The sequence below is a fragment of the Canis lupus genome, chromosome 35 (assembly GCF_003254725.2).
Source record: "Canis lupus dingo isolate Sandy chromosome 35, ASM325472v2, whole genome shotgun sequence".
Lineage (NCBI taxonomy): Eukaryota > Metazoa > Chordata > Mammalia > Carnivora > Canidae > Canis > Canis lupus.
Genome location: NC_064277.1, coordinates 21,889,152 through 21,897,857, shown reverse-complemented (window position 1 = coordinate 21,897,857; position 8,706 = coordinate 21,889,152). Strand labels below are relative to the sequence as shown.

Below are 8,706 nucleotides of genomic sequence, written 5' to 3'. Positions count from 1 at the left end.
GATATGCCCACACAGCTCTTCCTGGACAACAGACCATTAACTAGGGTTAAGTGAAACATTATCTGTCTGACGAAATGCTGACCTGCTGTGTTCTATACTCTGAAGGAACTATAAGATGGAAGCAGCACATACCAATATGAGCTAGGAAAAAGTATATGGGATTCTAATATGAGAATACTTGGTCAAAGTGAGCACTATCCCTTGAGATAGGAGTCCCAGAGGCAGTGCTAACATGCTGCCAGAATGGCTTTGGGACATTTTAGGAAAGTGATGGCCTAAGGAAGTAAAATGAAAGTACAGAACTGCAATGGCAGGGAATAGAAAAAATCAAAAGGCCACTCAGTAGAAGGCATTCCAGAATGTGCATACCACAATATAGACCAGAAATCCCATTGGCTGACTATGTTCCATGGAATTCTCCATGATATACTCCATTTCCACAGCAACAGGCAATGAGCTTCTTGAGAGAAGCATCAACATCATTGAGAAGCCCAATGGTGGCTGTCCAAGGGGCTGATATAATAGGAGGTATTGTTCAAAAACTAAGGTTCCCTGATAGCAATGGAGATGGGAAGGTCCTGCAGTGAGAACCCAGGTGGCAACATTTAACTGTTATAAGTGAGGCGGGCACAATTATCATAAAGAGCAATGAGGTTGGAATGACAGCCATGGGAAATTGACCTGCAGAAAACTACAGAGATGTTGGTTGAACATAGGCTTTCTGAGGGCAAAATAGATGGTCAGCCAGCCTGAGTATTGTTCAGCAGACACAGAAGAAATTTTAAAAGGGTGGTCAGGAGATGGAGGGCAACCATCTGGTAAGAAGCCAAGCTCCCTTGCCTTCTGTAACTTAGCCAGCTTCTAAACCCAGAGTTCATAGACTGAAGCAGAGACAAGATTCCCAGGAGGAGAGAGCCCCATAAAAATCTCAGTTTGTAAATATAGCACTGGTTGCTCCAGATCTTCCCCTAAGGGTACCTGTGGCCATATCCTCAAGTAACCATACACTGAGGAAAGGAAAATACCTCAACATTTTGAGAAATGGCAGACTTTGAGTGGGGTTAGATAATGAGTGGAGTCCTTGGTTCCAGTTCCGGTTCAGGTCACAGGAAGTTCATTGTCCCATGTTTATGTTCCCAGCACCCAAATTTATAATAGGCATGTTCATATTTGGGAACCATCATGTTGATTTCTTGGTCTATGGGGTTAGAGCTGCCACAGTGGGGAAGCCAAGCTGAAGTTCTAAAACCATCCTTTCATGCCTACCCAAGTCAAGGTAGTAAATATAAAACTGCATTGCACATTGACAGAGTTTTGCCACACTTACTGACCTAAGGGATTGGAAGGTTGTTGCTTCCCTTACATTCACATTTAATACTCTACTCTGGTCTTTACAAAAATCCAAAAGATCTTGGAAGATCACAGTCAACTACCACCATTCAAACAGTTGGCCCATTTGCAGCTGGCCAGATATAAGTATATTTATTAGCTGTGTATTACACCTGTTACCACCAGGAAGGAAAGGTAATGCTTGATAGGCCTCTTCAAGACCTTTCAACTTTAGGTGACTTCTCCAACCAATTTACCAAATGGCACAGAAGGTTCCCAACTTGTGTGGACCCTTGAGTAGGATAAGGTTCTGTATCAGGCCCAAGCTGTGGTATAGAGAGCCTTCCGTGTGGGCAATAGAACCCAGGAAACCTCATTGCATTAGAGATATCTTTGCTGGGAAGAATAGAAAAACATGTGGAGTTTATATCCAAACACGTAGAGTTTCCAAAAAGCCCATTTAGGAAAATCACAATGTGGACCTCTAGATCTACCAAATCATAAGATTAAATGGGCCCAGCAGCAATCTGTCTTCACATGGGAGATGTTAAGCTCTCCTCACACTGATATCTCTAATTCAAGACTGGGCATAAGCAAACAAAGGGGGATAGGTAAGCTGTACCAGCAGGTAACACATACTCCCTGTCATGCCCCAGGATCTTGTGGGCACCCCCCCCTCAGCTAGGGCCACATGTACAGTCCCTGACACATCATCCTATTTTCAAGTCTGAGGAAGCCAACCTAAAACAAATACTGAATCTTCATAGGTCACTAATGATTCATTTATTCTGGTTGCTCTTTTTATCTTGTGATTTATACTGTGGTTTTCCTATAATAATCGTTTGCTCTGGATGGGTAAAGACACAGTTTTTTTTTTTACAGCCTTTTTTTCAGTAAATATTTCTTTTTAAAAAAGATTTTATTTATTTATTCATGAGACACACACACACACAGAGAGAGAGAGAGAGAGAGAGAGAGAGAGAGAGAGGCACAGACACAGGCAGAGGGAGAAGCAGGGAGCCTGATGTGGGACTCGATCCTGGGACTCCAGGATCATGCCCTGGGCCAAAGGCCAGCACTAAACCACTGAGCGACACAGGGGTACCCAGTAAATATTTCTAATAATAATTTCTATTGGTTGAGTGCTAGTGTATAACTCTTGAAATAGAGATCTTTTCATATAGTTCTTGTTATTTCTTCCTGAAAATCTGTACCTAAAGTTTGGAAACCATCACGAGGTAGTATTGGTAGCAGGGGCTTCAGCAAAGTGGGGAATTAACTAAGAAGCAAATAACCGGGGGGATAGAGATAAAAAGAAATTAACAAAATCCAAACCATAAAAATTTTGAAAAAAAAATCTCACAACCCATTTCTACACATCAATTTTGTTTTTGATTTTGCTCAACACTATGCTGCCAAAGGCTAATAGAAATATTAGAACACTTCTCTGGATTGCTTACCGCAGTGAAGAAAAGACTGATTAGCTCCCTGCTAATGAAGAGCTATAAAATAATACATTAACAAGGCACCAAATAAATACCATTTATTTCCCTTGTCATCAATTACCATTTGAGTCAATTTAATCCTGATTTTCATTTTCATATCTAAATAGTTTGTTTCTAAGCTTGAAGAGCTAGGACAATTCTGTTAAGTCAGTTTTTTGGTAGCTCTGTGATTTTAAATATTAGCCTTTCTAAATGTCTTCAGCACTTTGCATCAAAACTGACAACTGAAAGCTGGCTAAACACACCGAGATTGTGTCTTTTCTATCTTAGAGTGTCTTTTCTAGGGAGTTCAATATTCAACATTTCTTTTTCCTTGTTTGATGATCAGAAGGGGAAAATAGCAGATATTTTGGAGGCCAACATCATATTTTTTTCGCCCTGCTCTGTTCTGTCCAGTACTGGTCAGACAGGACCTCAGCAACCCATTTCCACAATGTTCTCAGAGGGCCTAAATTGTGAGCCTAACAAATGGCTTTGTGTTCAAACTTCTTTTTCCTTTTCTATTTCTTATATCACTCACTACTGTGCTTTTTTTTTTATAAAGAGCTAATAAATGTTCTTCCCATTGCATATGTGAAGGGTATATTTAAACACCTATGAGCATCTTCTTCTTAAGTCAGTTAAACCTTTCTCTTCTTTAAATTTATATTTTTAATATTTTTTTTTCCATGGATTTCTAAAATGAGATTTTCAGATTTGTTATTTCCCGTGGCAGGAGAAAACCTGGTGTGCAGAATGAAGTCATGACAGATGGAACGGGGCCAGGCTATAGTAAGCATGTATGATGTGAAGAGCCTTTCAGTGAGTTGACCTTTGGTTCTTGGGCGTCAGGGTCACCTAGCCATTGTTCCCTATTTTAGTAATGGCAGCTTACTTTATTTACGAAGGCAGACTGTTGTTTTGATGTGAATGGCTCCTGTTCTGTGCTCATATGCTCCTCTACTCATAAACTCAATAGTTAGAAATTAAAATAAAAAAAAAAATAAGACAAAAGCCACAGTGTGCCTGGCCATCTATAAAGGGTATAATTTATTCTTACCAGGATTGACCCCTTCTTTGGTGTAAATCATCCATTTCTCTGCCCCCATCATCCTTACTCTTTGGGGTGGTATTAATTAAGAGCCATTGATTTTCTCCTGATGTCAACCCACCCATTCTTCCAGCTACCCTGCTAATCCGCTCATTCGTATTTAGCAAAGGCATTCACTGCAGATGCTACTTCTTTCTATTCATCTCTCTTCCTCTTCCCGAGTCTTTCTTCTCCATTCAGAAGAGTCTGTCCTTGACCCCTTGGCTTCCTTCCTTCTCCCCACATCTCTTTGTGGCCTCTTTTGGCTGAATGCGTTAGTGACAATGACTACATTGACAATTCTGAAACTTCTCTGTCTACCTCTAACCTCTGTCCCAATATATAGCTTCTCTGTCAATCAGAGGCCTCCTCTGGGCATTCACATGCATGCCCAATCTATTTGAGAATGAAAGAATCTTTCATTTTGTCCCTCTTCCATTCCATCATTTAGAATCACCTCAGGCACATGCTTCTAAAGCCTGAATATGCATTTTGATGCATGTCAAGATCAAGATGTATCTTTACAGACAGACAGTTCTGTGGTCAGAGGCTCTTGGCTGAGAGGCATTGCAGCTCATAGATGTCAAATTGTAGGAGGGAGCCTGGATGCATGGCGACAAGGCCTGGGAGGTGACATAGGAGGGAAGCTTCCTCTCCATGAGCCCAGAATCTCCACTGAGCAGCTCCCTGAGAGGTGATTAGACTTTGGAGCACAAATTCAGGCCAAAGGAACTCACCAAAGTGGATTTGGAAACCAGAATATCAGGGAGTGAATTTAAAGTGGATGACAGGTCTCTCAAGTGAGCCAGATCAGTAATTTCCTCTGGTTGAGAAGAAACTACTGGGTATGTGAGTTCAGGAGAAATCAAGTCAAAGCTCTGAAGGTTACCTGATTGAATGAGGACTCGAAGACTGCCTCTTGGTATATAGTTTCTCCCTGGGAAGAACTTAGATCCACCCGGAGTTGGGTTTGAATCCGGGTCTCACGCTGCAAGCTTACCCCTTATAGCAAGTCATTCTCCAGGTGGTCATTTATGTAGATTTTGTTCTAATTTCCATTTTGGGGAGTGCTATTGCCTTCACTTTGGTCCCTTTTCATGAAATAGAGAGCAACATACTGTAAACTCCTCGCACTAATCACGGTGGGTTTCTTTCATTCTGGCCCAGAGAACTTTTGGATAATCTACCTTCCGCTGAAGAAGAGGATCGATTGTATGGGAAAAGCACCTACAACAAGTAGTTACACTCTCCTATTGAAATGAGACCCTTGATACTGAGGTATTTTGATGACTGTGGTGACCAAGATCATTGTGGGTTTAACTGATACAACCCAGGAGGAGTTAATGCTTCAGAACACCAGACATTAGCTAAAAAGTAATATTAGCTCATGTAAAATATACTTAAAGCTAAAACTTAAAAAAATGCAATCAGTTCTAAATGAAGGAAAAGATCAGTCAGGTTTAGGGAAATGCAGCTTAGAAACAATATAATTATTTTTTTTATTTTTTTCAAGTTTTTATCTAAATTTTAGTTTACATATAGTGTAATATTAGTTTCAGAAGTAGAATTAAGTGATTCATCATTTACATATTAAAAGCAATATTATTTTAATTTCCACTTTGTGTGTGCATCTTTAAGAATTATTTTTTATTTCTTTTCTTTATACATGGCACATACCTTGTGAGGCATCATAGCATACAGGTGAAGAATTTGGTTTCTGGGGGCACTTGGGTGGCATAGTCCGTTGAGCAACTAACTCTTGGTTTCAAGTCCAGTCATGATCTTGGGCACGGTGGGATTGAGCCCCACGAGGGCTCCATGCTCAGCGTGGAGTCTGCTTGAAATATTCTTTTTCCTCCTCTGCTTCTCCCCACTGCACTCAAGCTCACACTTTCTCTCTCTCTCTCTCTCTTAAATGAATAAATAAATCTTTAAAAAAAGAGAAAAGAATATGGTCTCTGGAGCCAGATTGTCTGGATTCAAATTCAAACCATTACTTTCCAGCTGTGTGACTTGACTTTAGCTTGTCCTTAATTTCCCTGTGTCTCAGTTTCATTGTCTGTGAAAAGGGGGTTTCTGATAGTAACTACCTCATATTGCTGGTGGAAGATTAAATGATTTAGTCTATTTGACAGTAAAACAATACTGGGCATAAAGTAAGAACCATCTGAGTGCTTGCTATTATTTATATAGAAATGGATGAATGTGAAAATTTATGTGCTTTTTAAGAAGTAGTCTTTTTTGAAAGAGAGAAGACTTGGTTTCCATCTTTCTCTCTCCCCTTCCACTAACATCAATACCACTCTTCTCACTTCTATCCATACTCAGGGCACACATGCATCAATATTTACATCTCATAAGGATTTATCTGTATTTGTCTCTGTACTCATGTGTTCTTTTTTTAAAAAGATTTTTTTTACTTATTTGACAGAGAGAAAGCGCACACATGCAGGTAGAGGGACAGAGAGAGAGGGAGAAGCAGACTCTCCACTGAGCAGGGAGCCCAATATGGGGCTCAATCCCAGGACCCCACAATCATGACCTGAGCCAAAGGCAGACACTTAACAGACTGAGCCACCCAGGCACCCCCCTGTACTCATGTAATTCTACAAAGAATATGCATATATATATGGAAAAGTTGGTAATTGTTTCATTTTATAGTGATATCATCATATGCAAGCTTTTCTACAGTCTGCTTCTCTCATTCAAGAATCCCTTCAGTAATCTGCTGTTGCATGAATTCACGGTTGCATTATGATGAGGATACACATTGTTTATTAAATCGTTTGTCCTTTATTTGCATCTATTTCCAGTTTTCTAAACTATTATAAGCAATCCAGTAATAAATGGCCTTTTATATAGAAATTGCCTCTTTTTTTTTTTTTCCCTATGGTAGAGATTCTCACAGTTGAACCTCTGGTTTGAGAGTCTGTGTATTTTAATTGGTGCTGTCAGATTGTTTTCCAGAGCTGTAACACTATGCATTTCCACCAGCAATGCAAGCAAACACCCACTTCCTGACATCACCAGTAGCAACAGGTGCTATACTTCCTAATTATTTCCAGTCTTATTGACAGAGCAACAGCATTTAAAGGAGTTAGAGGACCTCTCAGGTTGAAGCTGTCTATCTGAACAGAGGAAACAAAAGTAGAAGTGAAATGAGGAAGGAAAATCAGCCAAAAGCTAACAGATGCCTAGTGAAATGCAGGATGGGTGCTTCTTTCCCTTAGGAGCAGGTTGAAAACAGAAGCAAAATTCAAACAGAAATACGGCAGATTTACTTTAGTCCACTCACTTCTTTATTTACTCATTTAAAACTACCTGTTTAGCATCTCCGAATGCAGAGATGCAAAGCAGATAGAGCCATAAATAAGATAGACAAGTTCCATGTGCTTAGGGTACATGCAGCTGGAGGTTCAGTTGTGTATAGATATCCACAATCAAAGGGATCCAGTCTGGGGAAATACTGAGCAAACCTAGAACCAGTGAGGCAATCAGTGCCATGCTGCTGCATGTAGCAGTGGAATCCACTTAACATGAAAGAGGAGAAGGAGAGTAGAACCCAGTTCCACAGCAAACAGGGGCAACAGAAACAAAGCAGGAAGCAGACCCAAGTAGCAAGGATACAAGATGGAGGGCTTACGACCCAACATCAGGGTTTGTAGGATAGGAGCAGAGAACTCCAAGCACCCTAAAGATTCAAAATGGAAGAGTCAATTAGATCAATCTTCACCACAGCGCTATTTAATTAGAAATGGGAAAGTTGCTGCCCATAGAGTTTCATTCAAGTACCTGACATTTGTCCTTTGGGGTATAATGGCAGAAAAGAACTATTTCCAACTTCCAGGGATTTATGGGACAAATAGTTTTGATACACTGATTAACTAGATTCATAGCTATCTCTCTGCTGAGCAGGGACCTTGATGTGGGGCTTGATCCCAGGACCCTGAGGTCATGACCTGAGCTGAAGGCAGATGCTTTACCCACTGAGCCACCCAGGTGCCCCTACACCACAATATTGATAGTGGTCACTTCGGGGGAGTCAGTTTCATTCAGTAAATATTTAATGCCTGCTCATGTCAGGTGCTGTCGAGTCCAGTGCTGAGAATATAACTGTAAACAAGTCCTAGCCCTTGTAGAATTCATCTTCTAGGAAGGAGGCAAAGAAAATACAGTATCTGTAATGAATACTATTAGGAAAACATTACAGATGATAAGAGAATCTGGAGGGACAGGGACTGCTATTTTAGATAAGCTGGCCTCCAAGCAGGGATCTGAATGCAGAGGAGGACAAGCAAGTATCTGGGGAAAGTCTCCCAGGTAAGGTGTCAGCCAGGGCAGATTCTGGCCAGGAGGGTGTCTGGGAACTCGAGGAGTAGTGAGTGTGAAGGGAGGAAGGCAAGAAAGGAGACAGCTGTTTACATGGGGATTGGTTGGCAAAAAGAAGAACTTCAGAGTCCATCTCAAGGCAGGGGAAGCCACCAGAATGTTGCAAGCATCAAAGGAGCATAGTCTGACCTGGCTTTGATGGCTATGGCCTGAGAAACAGAAAGCTCACATCTGAGAAGGCAGGGAGAGGGCAGGAAGCTATGCCGCAGTCCCTGGGCAAGATGGAGGTATTGCTAGTAGGGGTGAAAAGGATTCAAGTCAGCATAGCTAAGATTTGCTGTTTGTGAGGCAGGTAGAAAAGGGAAATGTTGGGGCACTGTAGGAGAAACAAAAGATGGGGAACTGATCCTGACAACTGAGTAAACCCTGTCATGGTCCTGCGGAGTCTTATGGCCATAAGCATCCGGTTGCTGC

General features: G+C 41.1%; 1 long non-coding RNA gene across 1 annotated transcript in view; it reads left to right on the top strand.

Moving 5' to 3' along the window:
- Positions 1–429: 429 nt before the first annotated feature.
- The window catches only part of LOC112657272 (uncharacterized), a 71,596-nt gene continuing 63,319 nt past the window's right edge, over positions 430–8,706 (top strand). The window contains exons 1-2 of the long non-coding RNA XR_003134940.3: positions 430–528; positions 5,071–5,181. This is a non-coding gene — a long non-coding RNA (uncharacterized LOC112657272). The remainder of the gene's footprint in view (positions 529–5,070; positions 5,182–8,706) is intronic.